This window comes from Glandiceps talaboti, chromosome 4 (genome assembly GCF_964340395.1).
Source record: "Glandiceps talaboti chromosome 4, keGlaTala1.1, whole genome shotgun sequence".
NCBI classification, from domain to species: domain Eukaryota; kingdom Metazoa; phylum Hemichordata; class Enteropneusta; family Spengelidae; genus Glandiceps; species Glandiceps talaboti.
This window is the reverse complement of record NC_135552.1, coordinates 327,200-344,747: the sequence shown is the minus strand read 5'-3', so window position 1 is coordinate 344,747 and position 17,548 is coordinate 327,200. Positions and strand designations below refer to the sequence as shown.

The window sequence follows — 17,548 nt, the reverse complement described above, 5'->3', positions numbered from 1 at the left end:
CATCCTCAACTATATCCGGCGGCATTGTGTTCAGTCATAACGCAACTAAGGTTTCCTTGAACGCAACTTTGGATGGATATTTTGGTACACAAGTGTCAATGTTGTGTCAAACCGGACCTTATTACTCAAACTTCAAAGACCTACATAATCGAATGTTACATCGCTTATCCATCATGATCATGTCATATATTCAACTGAAGTTTATGTACTACATGTGCATATATATATATATATATATATAACGCGTTCCAAATTAATTACGGAAAATTCCAATTACCTGGCGGAAAAGTTATATACACTGTGTTTAAATTAAGTTATGAATTTGAATATTTCCTATGTTGTGTGATGTTACAATGACTTTTGATTGATACCAAAATTATTTACTTAGCCCCTCTCTAAATTTTGGTAAAGCCATTGAGTAATCATGTGATTTTTCAAAATCATACGATTAATCACATGATCACTGTGAAATCATATGATTAACCACATGAACACTGTGAAATCTTCAGAACAATCACTAGATTGTTTTGAAAAAGATGTTGAGTAATCATGTGATTTTTGAACACCAACATTAATCACATGATTACAAATTATTAATCATGTGATTCATCACAGTATCTTTTTAAATATAATTTTTGAGTAATCTTATGATTTTTCTATTATATAACACTGATATGTGATGTGTTAATATAAAACAGTCACAGTATGTAGAACCATCATGTTACTTTCAGGTCGAATGTGCAATACACTATAAATGCATTTCTATTTGTCATGCCATTCAAACTCTCATGCAATATACAATCCACACATACTGTATTACTCAAAAATGAATGGACATTTTATATTTAACAAAACACAAAATTTTATTGGATTTTACTAATTTGTGAAAATGGCATAAAACTGATAACATTCGCATGATTACTAGCTACAATGAAACACTGTAGAGTAAAATATATCATTCATAAATCCTTCACAGTAAAAAGTAAGATACACTTTTGGTGTCTGCAGTAGTAATATTAATAACATGTAGTAATGTATCATGGGAAAATAATTAATTCTTTTTAGTTCAAGCTAGACTGTCAAAAGTAGTCTTTTCTGTAGAAATTATTTGACTGTCCTGTTTTGCTAGGTTGTAGCAGACAATCTTGTTGGTTATCAGTTGGAAAGTAAACAATTAGCCCCATAAAACTCATTGAGACCATGTGTGGTCATTTTAGTGTCAGTTTACCTTGTTGTCCTTGCTTCAACTCAAACTTTATTAATTACTAGTATCACATCACGCATGCACACATACATACATACATACATACATACATACACAATGTTTTACACAACAAAATACTTCATAAAGTTCATTTATAGTTCAATTTTTACTGTCATTGTGAATTTTTTTTTGAAAACGATTACAGCTGATTTGACGAAATAAAGAACAAATATAAATGTTTACATATATATTAATAGATTACTAGAATTGGTTTCCAACTCTGTCTCAACGTTTGCTACAACAGTAACAGACATTGTTGAAGTTACACTAAAACTTAGATGTAATATCACCAGGGTTCACACAGTTAGTAGTCGCCTATGAAAATATTAGTCCCATGTATTTTTGAATGATATAGCTTCTACAATCGTAAGTAATTCTACTTTATATATGTGCATTTTTCATAGTTATACATATGTAATTTGCAGGTATAGGAAAAGCAGAAAACTCCTTGTACAGTATTAACTTGTTTATTCATTCAGGCAAACCCATTGAATGCTTGTATTAAGATCAACTGAGATAAGATCGTAAATCTGCAAGTCATATACTGTACACACTTCCACAAATGAAGTAAGGCAAACTTTCATTTTTGTTCTTTATTTTGTCCAATCAGCTGTAAAGACTATCATCTTAAACTGTTGTGTTGTCATTATTTACTAACACATTACTAGAAAATACTAGTATCAACTTTTAATGGTGAAACTTTTACAACTTCAACTTTAATACTGCTCTGATGTCCAATCATAAAACAAGTCATTGATAATGACATAGGCCCCGCTATAATTGGGTTTTTAGGAATTATCACTACTCTGATCACGCAACAACATTTGTGAACCTAAAACAAACAGACTTAGATATGTTGTGTCTGCTTGTTGGACATGGAATATGCCTCCAACAATAAAGGATTGGTTGGGTATGGGGGATCATATCATGATGAAAATGGAGTCTGAGTTATGGCTTTGGACATGGAAAATTCACAAACAAAATGGCTGCCAGGCAGCCATATTGGATCGTATCACTACGAAAATGGATATGCACATGTATGTCATAGAACACTGTCCTAATACCAACTTTAAATGAGATCTGTTCAAGCATGTCTGAGTTATGGCTTTGGACATGAGAATTCGCAAACAAAATGGCTGCCAGGCAGCCATATTGGATTGTATCACAACGAAAATGGATATGCACATGTATGTCATAGAACACTGTCCTAATACCAACTTTGAATGAGATCTGTTTAAGCATGTCTGAGTTATGGCTTTGGACATGGAAAATTCACAAACAAAATGGCTGGCAGGCAGCCATATTGGATCGTATCACGACGAAAATGGATATACACATGTATGTCATAGAACACTGTCCTAATACCAACTTTGAATGAGATCTGTTAAAGCATGTCTGAGTTATGGCTTTACACAGGGAAAATTCGCAAACAAAATGGTTGCTAGGCGGCCATATTGGATCGTATCATAAAACAAATTGACGTGCATATGTATGCCATAGTATGTTGCCCCTGTACCAAGTTTGAAAAAAATCGGTCCAGGCATCTCCAAGAAACAGCTGCGGACGGACGGACACACGGACGGACGGACAGACGGAACCCAATCCATAAGTCCCCGTTCCGGACTTCGTCCGCGGGGACTAACAACAAAACTTTACATCTTGTATTGACAACTCGTACAACTTTAACGTCATAGTCAAGTGACAACAAGACTATAACAAAACGTTACTGGTATAAACTTTACTAATCTAGTTCCTATACAGTATTGTTACCATTAAAGGTCCACTCACAGGTTAGGGTTTAGAAACCACAGTTGGAATCCAGACTAAAACATGCATGCAACTAATACACGTTTTTCATGTATTGACAACTTGACAAGCGAGAGTATTTGGCATCCAAATTCAGAGAACACAAGAGTCAAACTGACACACTCACAGCAGTCGGCGCACATCTCAAAAATACAGGACATCACATACCCCTGAAAATTATTGGCAGGAAAGACAAATACTGACCTAGGTAAATAGGTGGGTCAATCAAAATCAGACAACACCAACCGACCCTCAACTGTAACGGTGGATACCACCTTCTACCCATCTACAACTGTCTATTGTTGGGTGATTCCATTCAGAGTTCACCTGACAGTATGATGTAATCTCCATTACGCTGAAGACGTCCAAGTGATTTGTATGAAAACTCCACACTCACTGAAATTCAGATTTAAAAAATGTATCTTTTGCACTCATAGCTAATATTAATATCATTTCAGTTATTTTTTCCACCTTATATTATTATTGTTCAAAGTTCTTTTCAATACTCAAATATTACATTTACATAATGTATTTTGAAATATATCTTTTCCATGGCCCCTTAACCTTTCCCATTCTTCCTCCCTAATTCATCTCCCCTTGATTCTTCTTTCACTTTACAGATGACGAACTTCTTGTTTAATTTCTGTTTGTCCTTTTTGTTTATTGTATTTATGCCAGCACCAGTTCACTTCAAGAAGGTTGCATGTTCTATTTCACCAGTGATCTTTGTGATTTTACCACAGTGCATTTCCTTGTCATACACTGTTAAAATCCATTCATTAACATCAATGTCTTCCTCAGTCATTATTGTTTTGATCTGAAAGAATAAAATTATATAGGAATCTTTAAAATCATATTTAAATTTTTAAAAAATATCATGAATATTTTAAGAGTTTTACACCCAGTGAATAGCATAGAAGCATTGTATCTTTATTCTTCGTAACTCTCTGATTTTCTTTGATGTTACCACAAACAGAATTAATTCCATTCAAAATATTTCTAAATACAAATAAAACTTCTCTGAACACACAATCTCAAACTGGTGTGTTATGTACCAAAGTTTTACCGTAAGTTTGTGTCTACATACAGAACTAAACACTTAAAATAATTTTTGAAAAATAATGTTAAAGCGGCCATATGGATGAGAATTTGGTATTTATTTTGGATTTTTATTTGATAAAACAGCTTCACTATGTTTTTCTACTTGAAAAAATAAAGCGAAAGAACATATACCAAGTCCATGTTCATAACTGAATACATTGCAAAAAGATGCAAAAAGTGTAAAAAGTTTGTTATTGTACGTACAATAACAAACATTTTACACATTGTTTAGTGTTTTGCTGTTTATTGAGATGTGAACATGGATTTGGTATATGTTATTTCACATTATTTTTTCAAGTAGAAAAACATAGTGAAGCTGTTTTATCAAAGAAAAATCCAAAATAAATACCAAATTCTCATCCATATGGCCACTTTAAAGAACCAAAATATTGAACATGGAAATTCAATTCAAAGTCATGGGTGAAGATATAAAGAGAAGCATAACTTTGGGGAACAAGTCTTCGTCGAATATCTAGTTCCTCCCCTCCCCCCAGGTATATGAATAGTGAAATAGTAGCGTAACAATCAAATTATAAGCCATGGCTAATGTTAAAATGTTGTAAAATAAAGAAATGATTTTTTTTCTTGAACTGGGGGAATGACTTATAATACACAATTTCCAATGTAGGTTATGGAAAAATGGAGGTATGTAATACAATATAGAAACTTTATTATCATCATTATTATAGTTTTTATTTTGGACAACAACTTCCATATATACATGTAGTATATGCTACAGGATCTTGATGACAAGATTTTTTTATCTTTAGTTATTGACACTACACTACCTGAAATTTGCACCATGTTTGGTTGAAATTGGTCCATGCTAATAAGACATATACATAAGCATTAACAATAATGTGGTTATTTGACCTTGAAGATGAAGGTCAATATTTTCCGAGGTCCTGATGCATATGTCAATTTGACAAGTCATTGAGAATGACATAGTCCCCGCTATAATTGGGTTTTAAGGAATTATCACTACTCTGATCATGCAACAACATTTGTGAACCTAAAACAAACAGACTTAGATATGTTGTGTGTGCTTGTTGGACATGTAATATGCCTCCAACAATAAAGGATTGGTTGGGTATGGGGGATCATATCACGATGAAAATGGAGTCTGAGTTATGGCTTTGGACATGGAAAATTCACAAACAAAATGGCTGCCAGGCAGCCATATTGGATCGTATCACGACGAAAATGGAGATGCACATGTATGTCATAGAACGCTGTCCTAATACCAACTTTGAATGAGATCTGTTCAAGCATGTCTGAGTTATGGCTTTGGACATGAAAATTCGCAAACAAAATGGCTACCAGGCAGCCATATTGGATCATATCACAATGAAAATGGATATGCACATGTATGTCATAGAACACTGTCCTAATACCAACTTTGAATGAGATCTGTTCAAGCATGTCTGAGTTATGGCTTTGGACATGAAAATTCACAAACAAAATGGCTGCTAGGCGGCCATATTGGATCGTATCATGACAACAATGAATATGCACATGTATGTCATAGAACACTGTCCTAATACCAACTTTGAATGAGATCTGTTAAAGCATGTCTGAGTTATGGCTTTAGACAGGGAAAATTCGCAAACAAAATGGCTGCTAGGCGGCCATATTGGATCGTATCATGAAACAAATTGACGTGCATATGTATGCCATTGTATGTTGCCCCTGTACCAAGTTTGAAAAAAATCGGTCCAGGCATCTCCAAGAAACGGCTGCGGACGGACGGACGGACGGACAGACGGAACCCAATCCATGTCCCCGTCCCGGACTTCGTCCGGTGGGGACTAATAAAGGATGGGTTGGGTATGGGGGATCGAATCATAACAAAAATGGATATGCACATGTATGTCATAAAACACTGTCCTAATACCAACTTTGAATGAGATCTGTTCAAGCATGTCTGAGTTGTGGCTTTGGACATAGAAAAATCGCAAACAAAATGGCTGCCAGGTGGCCATGTTGGATCGTATCATGACAACAATGAATGTGCACATGTATGTCATAGAACACTGTCCTAATACCAACTTTGAATGAGATCAGTTCAAGCATGTCCGAGTTATGGCTTTGGACATGGAAAATTCACAAACAAAATGGCTGCCAGGCGGCCATATTGGCTCGTATCATGACAACAAATGGATATGCACATGTATGTCATAGAACACTGTCTTAATACCAACTTTGAGATCTGTTCAAGCATGTCCGAGTTATGGCTTTGGTCATGGAAAATTCACAAACAAAATGGCTGCTAGGTGGCCATATTGGATCGTATCATGACAACAATGAATGTGCACATGTATGTCATAGAACACTGTCATAATACCAACTTTGAATGAGATCTGTTCAAGCATGTATGAGTTATGGCTTTAGACAGGGAAAATTTGCAAACAAATGGCTGCTAGGTGGCCATATTTGATCGTATCATGAAACAAATTGACGTGCATATGTATGCAATTGTATTATGCCCCTGTCCCAAGTTTGAAAAAAATCGGTCCAGGTATCTCCAAGAAACGGCTGCGGATGGACGGACGGACAGACGGGACCCAATCCGTAAGTCCCCGTCCCGGACTTCGTCCGACGGGGACTAATTAGTCAGACTAGTTTCAATGGCTCCCACACACTACCCTGACCACATTAAGATGACAACCAGTAGTTAGGCCATAGTTACATCACTGAGGAACAGAAAGGAATAGTGGAACAGCCACAATCTTGAAAGTGAATAATGAATAATTGAATAATCAGTACATCCAGTAATTTTGTCTCTATTATTGTCACAACAGAGCTCCCTGTACTGTATTCTATCCATGTCATTACTATAATACTAAAAAAATTAATCATCACCATAGTGAGGTTGATCACCATAGTATTGACTGAATACTTATTTGCTCATACAGATTATTTAATGTGTATATGTATTCATTTGTCCTTATCTTTTTGTAAACTTATATATGTTTTGGTTGATTTTATATAAATAATTGTCGTTTTTGAACAACCCACAAATCGATCCGCAGTTAGGCCTGTCGACCCGCAAAATAACGATACTGTGATGTTATGCAATAAACATTGATTGATTGTTGTTTGTCTGTGCTAACTACCTTGGGCTAACACTTGAATCACAGTCACTTGTGAGCTACTATTCCATTCTATAATGGTTATTTAGTGGTATTTACAAGATCCAGAAATAGCGATATCGCTAAGATAGACTCTTCGATATGACCCTCACCAAAAGGGATGACTCACTCCGTTTGCAAGCAGGACTAGATATGAAATGGATAATTACGTAGTGTTACATCGAAATATGGTCGAACCTAGTCCTGCTTCCATGACGGTGCACGAGTCTGTATTACTGACTTGACTCTGACAATTGTCAGAATCGAGTCCCGGATTACTCCGCATGCAAGCAGGACTTGGTCGAACCATACATGTTTGAACGGGAACTATAAACATTGTCAGGAACTAGACAGACTCTCGCTCTCAGCCCCCGCCTATCATTATCAAGTTATCTACCTTATACATTCATTACTATGTACAAAACCCATCAAGATCATAACGCAGACGTTCATACACGTATCAAACGCTGTTCGTTGTCTTTTGTTTTGTGATACAATCAATACTCCTATCTCGCAGTGAACATGACCGTGAAGAAACACATAGTAAAACAGACAAGATTTTAAAACTGCCAATGGACACTGAAGGTGTCCGTGAGTAATGGAAACATCTATCTATATTCACTCACCTTCACTTCATCGTCAATGTCTCCTTCAATCACGTCCACAACTCTGCCAAATCGTAGTTGTGAAAATCGCCCGCTCTCTTGAAGTTAAATCAAAATTTCCAACATTGGTCCATGATACAACGTTGCGCGCACACTTACAGCTTACAGCTAAGTGAGTGAATACTATGTGTGGGCTTGTGTCGGGCCATCTCGTTGTTTATCTTTCCAGTGGGCTCGTAGACTTGTGGGATTGTGTTGGGCCTTGCTGTCTCGGAGGATTACTGTATTAATCTCATTTTAATCTATATTGTGGATGATACAATACTACTAAATGTGGCAACTGATTCATGTTTAGTTATATAGGCGTGTGTTTATAGACCGCCAAAGCAAACCGCCAAAGCGGTAGATTACATTCTGCTTTTATCTCCATGATTACAGCCTTTGTTTGTGTTTTCTGTTTGCCGTTCATTCGCGTCGTGAGCTTTTGCTACAACCATAGACAATAGAGAGCTATGCTACAACAAATAAAAAGAGTTTGTTTAATACAGTGCAGTGTAAACTATCTTATTTTTCTTACAATCTGTGACATTGTCGTCGACATGAGTGCAGATTCTTTTTCATGGATCAGTAAATGTTCTTTCTGGTGTAAGGATACACTATACTAATAATAATTTGTATCAAGAGGCCGTAGCTTAACATTGTCATACTTGCCAGTGGAAAGGGAATTGTGAAATGTTGAAAATGTTTCCCCCACGATGGTGAATCAATACTTTCTAACACAAGATACATGTACGCCCCGCATGTACGATACTCTTTGCTGTACCATCATTAGTATGATAGGAAAACAAGGTCGCTCTAACCATGGAAGTATAACTCTAACGTTGTTGTAGGTGGGCGTTGCACAGCAGGGGTGTTTTCGTTGCTATGGCTTGCTTAGGAACGATCATCAACTTAGTGAACCTACAACCACTGCAGGAGTAAATAATTTTGACCAGTGGACAATGAAAAAATGGCTTTGATTGTGCCGAGTTACATACAACAAATCATCACACCGGGAACCGTCCCTTCGATTCGATGTAGGGTCATCACATACAGCATGTACTATGTTTAGTTTATTATTTGTTCTTTCTTGTTCTTGTTGTTGTTTGCCATACTGTGTTCACAGATAATGCAGTTGCTTAATAAAGTTATTATTATTATGTTTGAAAATTTTAGTCATGTTGTAGCCTAGTCCTGCTTGAATTACATACGGAGTGAGTCGTACCTTCCCCCTCCGTCCTGCAAACTTCTAGCCATGAAGCTGGACTTTCCAGACATGCTGTTAACTAAAGAATTACCGCACCCTGTGTCCCAATATTTGCAATAAATCGTCTTTTTAGCAATTTTACCTCGCCATGGTTACAAAAATTCAAGTTCGGATGACCGAAAATCACAAAATCTCAACTTCTCTTTCAGATGCACAATTTACAACAGTCCAACCAACACGGGTCAATTTTTGTCTTGCTTTTCCGCGAAGCATTTATAGGGAGTAGTATTTGATTGGCAGCTACAATATCGATTGATTATACAATGTTGCAAAGTTTAGTGAAAAGAATGTCGATTTTTTTTCTGAAAGCAAGCGCACCGACTATGGTGAACATACGTGAAACACATCATTGACCTGTAATTTTTGTAAATAGCTTTATTTTTGTGGGTGAAATTTTCGTAATATTTCAAAATTCTCGCCTTATTTACCACAAACATTAGATAAAATTAAAGATTATTTTTTGTGAAAGCAAAGGCGAAGTCAGTCTGTATTGCGCAAATTACTCACATAATAATGAAGTTAGAGGACACTATTTATTTATGCAGGTGTATGGTAAAATGTACCGGCGGTGTGTAAATTTTTTTCAACATTAACATAAAAATTGCAAACAATTAAAAAATCTATAAAACCATGGGATTTTTAGAAAAAACCTTTAGGGTGCTACTTACGAAGTTTCAGACATATTGGTGCACATTGAAAAAAATGAACCTGAGCGAAGTTTCCTAATCATACAAATAACACGGCCATTGTTTTTCTATGGGAAGTCTCATAGTTATTCGGATTTCAATATCAGGTTCGGACCCCTACAATCCGTTGGTTCAACATTTGTATCTTTTCGTTACTTACGATAAAATTTTGAAATTTTGAACCCTTTGAATCTCTTCTAAAATCGTATGGTTTTGATTTTTTAAATTTCGCTTGCAAAATCTAGAAATTGCGATGTTACTGTGCCGTACTAGATAATGACCTGTGACATGATATGATCTCTGCTACGGTAATTTTCAAGACTCAACAAATCTGTTCAAAATTCATGAAAATGTTGATTAATATCTATCACATATTCAGATATATATCAAAAAGTCGTAATATGTATGTTTAGTATTCAAAACGATATACGTAGCTGGGAAAATCAAGAATTACTAAGCCCAGCTGACACAGAGAGATAGTCACAGTGAGTGGCGCGTATTCAATCATGAGCACGGCCGGTCGTCAAGTGTCGATCAAAAAGGGTGCGTCCCAATCTTGGACATGTTGGACTGACGCGATGATGTGATGCCTTCTTACGTAGAGAGAGCATTAGGGTGGCCCTATTTATTTTTTTGTTTCTCATCTCCCGACCGACCCTAATATGCAGCTCCGACATCAGAAAAAAAAATTGTTTTGTTTCCACCAACCCCTGAGTTCAAAAGCAAGATTGTAAGGTTCGAACGAACATCAAACGTTCCTCATGGAGTCTACAACCCACAGGCATTTGTTTCCCGAGTTTATGGCTCAGAATATTTTTATCAGAATACAATAAAATGACGATAATATCGTTAATATTGACGTATTAAACCAACACTATATGAAAGGGGTAAAATTACACTTGTGTCTTCAATTCCTTCGCATTGAGTGAAACTGTGCGATCACAGAAACAAGTGTAATTTTACCCCTTTCATATAGTGTTGGTTTAATACGTCAATATTAACGATATTATCGTCATTTTATTGTATTCTGATAGAAATATTCTGAGCCATAAACTCGGGAAACAAATGCCTGTGCTACAACACCCCCCCCCCCCCCCCGTTACGTTGGAGCAGCATGTGTCGTTGAGGTTTGAGGGACAGGGCTCGAAGTTATAATGCCGTCGCGGTACATTTTGCTGCAATGTAATCGCTCAGAATATTTCTATCGATTTCAAAATTATGTTTAAAATTGGTAAAAGTCATATTGCATTCCCCCAAAAAATTCTTGACCAGTTTTTAGCTTAAATCAATTGTATCATCGGGGAAATGACCGACTCCGTAATGGTAATGCGTTTCATGACCCATGACATGCAAGACCTTGGAAGACGTTCTTTGTTCATTGCGCATGTGCAATAAATGAAATTATCCAGATTCACGTACACGTAGCATAGGCTCACGGTGTTTGTACAACTTACAAGCTTCAATTGTGTCATAAACACAGGTTTTAGGCATGGACGTTACAAAAAATGTACAAGATGACTCAAAAGGAGCAGTGATAGCTGATCATTTAAATAGTTTCAGTGTTGGAATGTTTGAATGTAAGTTTGACGGTGTCGACACTATGCAACAACGTCTTGTAACATTACAGAGTAACATTAGTATAGTAACAACAAGTTTACAGAAGACGCGTAATGTATACTATACTGCAAGGTCAACCAAGATTTGCATGCATGTTACCGATGTTTACATAATTACTTTTATACAGTAAATCCCAAAGGAGTACTGAGTTCTAGAAATGTTTACATGTTATCTGGTGGATTATTTTGACAAGTTCACACTGAAGAAAAATGTTTCATAGAAGTAATGATTTATATAAACGAAAATTCATCTAGCACACTAATGACAATCACGCAAGTGTTTCAAAAAGTTACATACTAAAGTTCAAATTGGATAACTTGAAAAAATTCCTAGCGATGTCAATGCCACTTTGATTAATAGGACGAATGTATTAGTACTCCTGATAAAATCATACAATAGTTCATGGCTACAGATATACACCCATCAGGATGATAAGTATTCATCTTCATGTTCTACGAACTTGTCAACCTTGCTAAAATGAAGGAAAGAGACTTTGGCCGTTTGGAATTAGTCGGAACTGGAAAGGTTCCGATTTCGACACTCTTTTTGCGATCTTAAGTTACAGCCGGCTACTATCGTCTGTATGTTTTTGACGCTAGATAATGTATTTCTTACTATTATTATTATTATTATTATTATTATTAACTTTATTGCCATAAGTATAAGTATAAAATTATACAATGGAATTCGCTTTGGTTATACGTAGCTCGGTTAAAACACAAACAGTGTGGATATGAATAACTATTAAAAGTGGAAAATATGTACATATACGCTAAAACGCTAAGACAAATTACGAATCATTTAAAATACGAACTGACAGAGGATAAAAACTATTTTTGAAGCGATTTGTTTTGGTTTTGATTGATCTATATCGAGTACCAGAGGGCAGCAGTTCGAACAATGTGTGGGCTGGATGGTTTATGTCCTTAATTACAGATTTTGTTTTCCTGGTGACGCGTGAATTAAAAAGTGACTCAAGAGATGGAAGTCCTATACCAATAATACGTGATGCCGTTCTCACAATTCTATTTAACTTAGCACGATCCTTATGAGTAGTGTTTCCATACCAGACTGTGATTGAGAATGTCAGAACACTCTCAACCACAGCCCGGTAGAATTTCTTTAAAATAGCTTGACTGACACCAAAGCTCTTTAAACGGCGTAGAAAGAAAAGGCGTTGTTGGGCCTTTTTTACAATGTGATCAACATTTTTCTCCCACTTTAAATCCTCTGAGATAAGTGACCCGAGAAATTTAAACGTATCATACGTACATTATTTCATGTCAAATAAAATATAGTATACTGTACTGTACCGTACTATACTATACTCCCCCTAATACATACATACATGCTATACTATACTCTACTCTACTCTACTATACTATACTATACTACACCACAGACATTAGTCTGTGACTATACTATACTGTACTACATAGACTGGAACCAGTCCCTTGGTCGATTTTTTTTGCGTTTGTTATGTGTTGGTACTATTTCTTTTCCCATTTCTATACCCAGAAATTTTTTTGAGTCTTTTTCAAAATTTCTGCAGTTACAATGTTGCTCAAGCCTTAACGTGACTGAATTTTTTTTCAGATTTTTTTCTTAGGTGGTTGTTTTCATTAAACTAGATTAGGGTGAGTTAGGATGATGCAAGTTTTGATTTTTTTTCTAAAAAAGTGGGAATAATTAGCCTAGAGACTTGGGCAAGTCTATACACTACACTACACTACACTACACTACACTACACTACACTACACTACACTACACGACTGGACTAGACTGTTGAATCCCGTTTGTTGGCTGTTTCCGCCCAAAATTAACGTATGTGATCTATAATTGAAAATCTATTTTAGGGCCAGACAGATTGCATAAACCTCAAACAACTACAGTATAAGAAAATAGTTATCTGAGCATAAACTTATACTTGAATGGTATGTTACCATGGTTACAACATGATTAAACTTTCGCAGACATGACCAATGTTGCCCTCTCAATACAGGGAACTAAGCCATATACTGTCTTCTGTATTTGCGTCACAAAGTGCCAAGTTGAGACAGTTGTTGGTCATGCCAGGAAGTCACAATCCAAACAAACACTCACTGTAGACACACATCACATCCTCTTTATACATGTATTATGTAACGACCCTTAATCAAACGTCCACATGAGAACGTGTATTGCATTGAGACTTGACCTGAATGAGAATGGTATACTGTTTTCAAAATCTGTTACCATAGATGTTTTCGTCCAAAACATGGAAGATGGGTGAGGTGGATTTACTTACACCTATGGGACTGCGTAATGCAAAATGAAGTTAACAACGGTCACTGCACAATGTATTGAGACATAGCGTACTTCAGAATCTCTTCGGAAGAGCTTGAGCGCAGACAACGAAGTTTTATGGTTCAGAATTTCGGTGGTCAAATACCAACACCGGGCTAAGACAATAGGGGAGTCGTCTAAAATTAAACAACACTAACCGCCCCTCATTTGTCATGGTTGATACCACCTTCCACCCATCTATTGTCAGGTTATTCCATTCAGAGTTCAGTATGACATATCACCATTGCACTTATTACGCTGATCACGCCCGAGTTATTTGGGTGAAAGCTCTGTACTCGCTAAAGGTGTCTTATATTTCACTAATATAAGCCCTGTCCCCATATGAATCGATTTCGAATCGAATCAAATTGAATCGATTCAGTTAAACCGGTTCGAATTCAGTTATGATACAAAATGTTAGAAATGGATTTGAATCGATTCAGTTTGGTGTACTGTCCCGACACGTTAAATTTGATCCTGTTTACTTGATTTGATGACGTAGCCACAGTGCATTACTATGACGACACGCAATCAACATGGAGGATTTCGCGGGAAATAACCTCGTTGACTTCTTGTCAAAGTTATCCGTCAAAGCGAGGGCTGCCAGAACTGAACAGTTATTTGTCGCTTGAGGAAGGGACATTTGGATGTTGACTGCTATATTATGGGTGAAGCAATGCCCCGATCGATTTGGGCATAGCGACGTAATATTGGCCCTAATTTTACATAAATATGATTGAAGTTTAGGATGATCGAGAACAGCTGACAAGTGTATATGGAATTTTGATCGATACTTGTACACCTTTGCAACCTCTTACTGCCCATAAGAAACGTAATTCATTTGTTTTAGTTCTTTAATAGGAATTGGGAACATGAACGATTTGTCCTATTGCAACGCTTACTATTTCATGTACCCATTTACATCGTCATCGGTATGCAAACTAAACTAGCAAAATTCATTCAAAGTTTAAAACATTTTATTATCTCTGCAAAACATTCTTTCAACGGGAAATTGTATTTACCAGTCCTCATACTTTTTATAGAATCTTCACGCTGTTTCTGTGGTTTTATTCGCTCGTTTCCGCATATCGACACTCAGTTTTAAAACAGGCACTGCACAATGACGGCGATGAGCATTGACCTTGTCGGCTTTCACGTGTTTCAAATATCACATGAAAAAATGTACAAATCTCTCTAAAATAACTAAAACCATTGTTGAATAATTATTTTTGACGATCGGTCTTTTTGTTTTCACCTCAATAAACGGATCTAATCATGCTGAACCAGGCTGTCTTCGAGACTTCAGAGTTGACCTCAAATGCGTGACATCGCATCGGTAATTTCCGGATTGTTATTCGTGTAAGTTTCACGATGTCGGGCCACAGGCATTTGTTTCCCGAGTTATGGCTCAGATTATTTCTATCAGAATACAATAAAATGATGATAATATCGTTAATATTGACGTATTAAACCAACACTATATGAAAGGGGTAAAATTACACTTGTTTCTGTGATCGCGCAGTTTCACTAAATGCGAAGGAAGACATCTTCCTTCGCATTTAGTGAAACTGCGCGATCACAGAAACAAGTGTAATTTTACCCCTTTCATATAGTGTTGGTTTAATACGTCAATATTAACGATATTATCGTCATTTTATTGTATTCTGATAGAAATAATCTGAGCCATAACTCGGGAAACAAATGCCTGTGTGTCGGGCCTATCCCAACGTGACATGCAACACGGCCTAGCTTTGAACCTTTTTGACAACGTCTTTCCACATAAATTCTGTTAAAACCAATTAGGGTGACGACCATATAAAACGTGGCCGGTACGATCGAACGATCGGCTCTTCCCGTTAACTTTCGTTAACAAGAGTCACATGACATGTCGTACACACACTGTTGTTTATCTCTCTGTTGTTCGATGTGTCCCAAGAGCGAACCCGTCTTGACTTTGGATTCAAATGATCCTTAAAACTGTATCGGATGTTATAAACCCGAGAAATGATAGGGACATGTAAGTAATTTTAGTAATGTAACAAGTAGAAAGTCGTGCCCGGGCCGTGGGGTTAACCTTAATTATGGTTGTGACAACTACCGCCAAATGGGAAAGAAGTGTCTATCAATTTGAGAAATTTTGCAATTGGCAAAAAGACTTCTTTTTAGGTGTTGATGAATCCATAATAAATAAGGTTTTTATAGCAATCAAGTGGTTGTTTTTGTCACTCATTTATTGCTGAACATTCCATGCTCAGGCGATGCCATCTTGTGCTGGATAATACTTCATGTACTCCGGTTGCTTGTATTCCAAAGTGAAGGTGTCGGCGTACAAAGCATGTACAAATGTATTAAACTTGCAAAATTTAACCTGGAGGTCAAGATTCAAGTGCGCAGCTGTGGGTAATGGACATTGAACCGATTCAAGTTAAATCGGTTCTACGTCGGTTTTTCCTGTCCTAACTACGACAAGTTAAACCTGTTCCGAACCGATTTACTTTGAACCGAATCGAAACCACCCCCTGAGGTAGTTTCGAACCGGTTCAACTAAATCGGTTTACAACCGATTTATGGGCATATATGGGGACAGGAGAACTGAATTCGATCCGAATCGAAACAGGATCAGAATTTGTGTCGGGACAGGGTTATAGTAACGAAATGGAGTCAGGTATATAGCAATTTCTAGTTTACTACGGGGAGGGGGGTATGTTCTTAAAATGTCTTCGCATAAAAACAATGAATTGTGAGGGACATAAATCGTGAAAAAGTTCACTATATCAAGTATAAACCAGATTGTTCTGATAACAATAAATGCAAAAACAATAGTTCTGCTAGCACGGTTTTGTTAGATAGTAAGACACTTTTCGATATGTCAGAGCTAATGCCCAGTACTGATATATTAGGGTTGTCATAAAATTAACTCTTTGTTTAAAAATGTCGTGTTCGAAGAGTCTATAGTGTATTTGTTTTCTTTCAGAATAAAGCAAGTAAAACGTTAAAAGTACTGAATAAGAATCTACGATCATACCAGATTCGTCCATTCAATTATACCAGTGTCCTATAAGGTCAAGGTCTACAATGTACATTTGATGTGTCCTTTCCAACGCAACCGTAATGATTCGTTTTAAAGCGACGAATTAAAAAATGTCTGTCGAAATATTCGAAATCAATTTGTCACATGATTGTAGTTCGACCACTTAATGTACGTGATAACGTATTTGTTTGTGGGATTTCGCCAAAACTAAAAATCACGTGAATTTAATTTTGGGGCTACTTCTACTCATCATCAAATTGTGTATTCACATGTATATGTTCATATGTTTGCTAAATTGCAAAATGTCCTAACACTTTTGTGTTTTCTGTAAAGGTAGTATTAGTTATATAAATTAAAAAAAAATACAAACTTAAAATGGTTTCTTTATCAATCCGAAGTCAAAAAGGATTTTAACATTGTATGCACGATTTTTTATTCACATTACATGATTAAAATCATGTGTCGGGCGGTGTTCCCGGGAGATTGCACGAAATGCATACATTGTGACGTTCATGTACATAATAATCATGGGATAATGACGGCGATAAATGACTCTTGATGTTTAACTAACCATAAATAAACCTGGGAGAGTCGTGGGTTATTAAATGTATGTCCGATGTTCTCTCTGAAGTTTAACTGAATTCGGGAATAGTGTCACTGTTAAATGACTCCTGGT

General features: G+C 36.4%; 1 protein-coding gene across 5 annotated transcripts in view; it reads right to left on the bottom strand.

Annotated features, from left to right (window-relative positions):
* Positions 1–17,548, bottom strand: part of LOC144433597 (vacuolar protein sorting-associated protein 18 homolog) — a 320,975-nt gene that overhangs the window by 24,441 nt on the left and 278,986 nt on the right. The window lies entirely within an intron of this gene.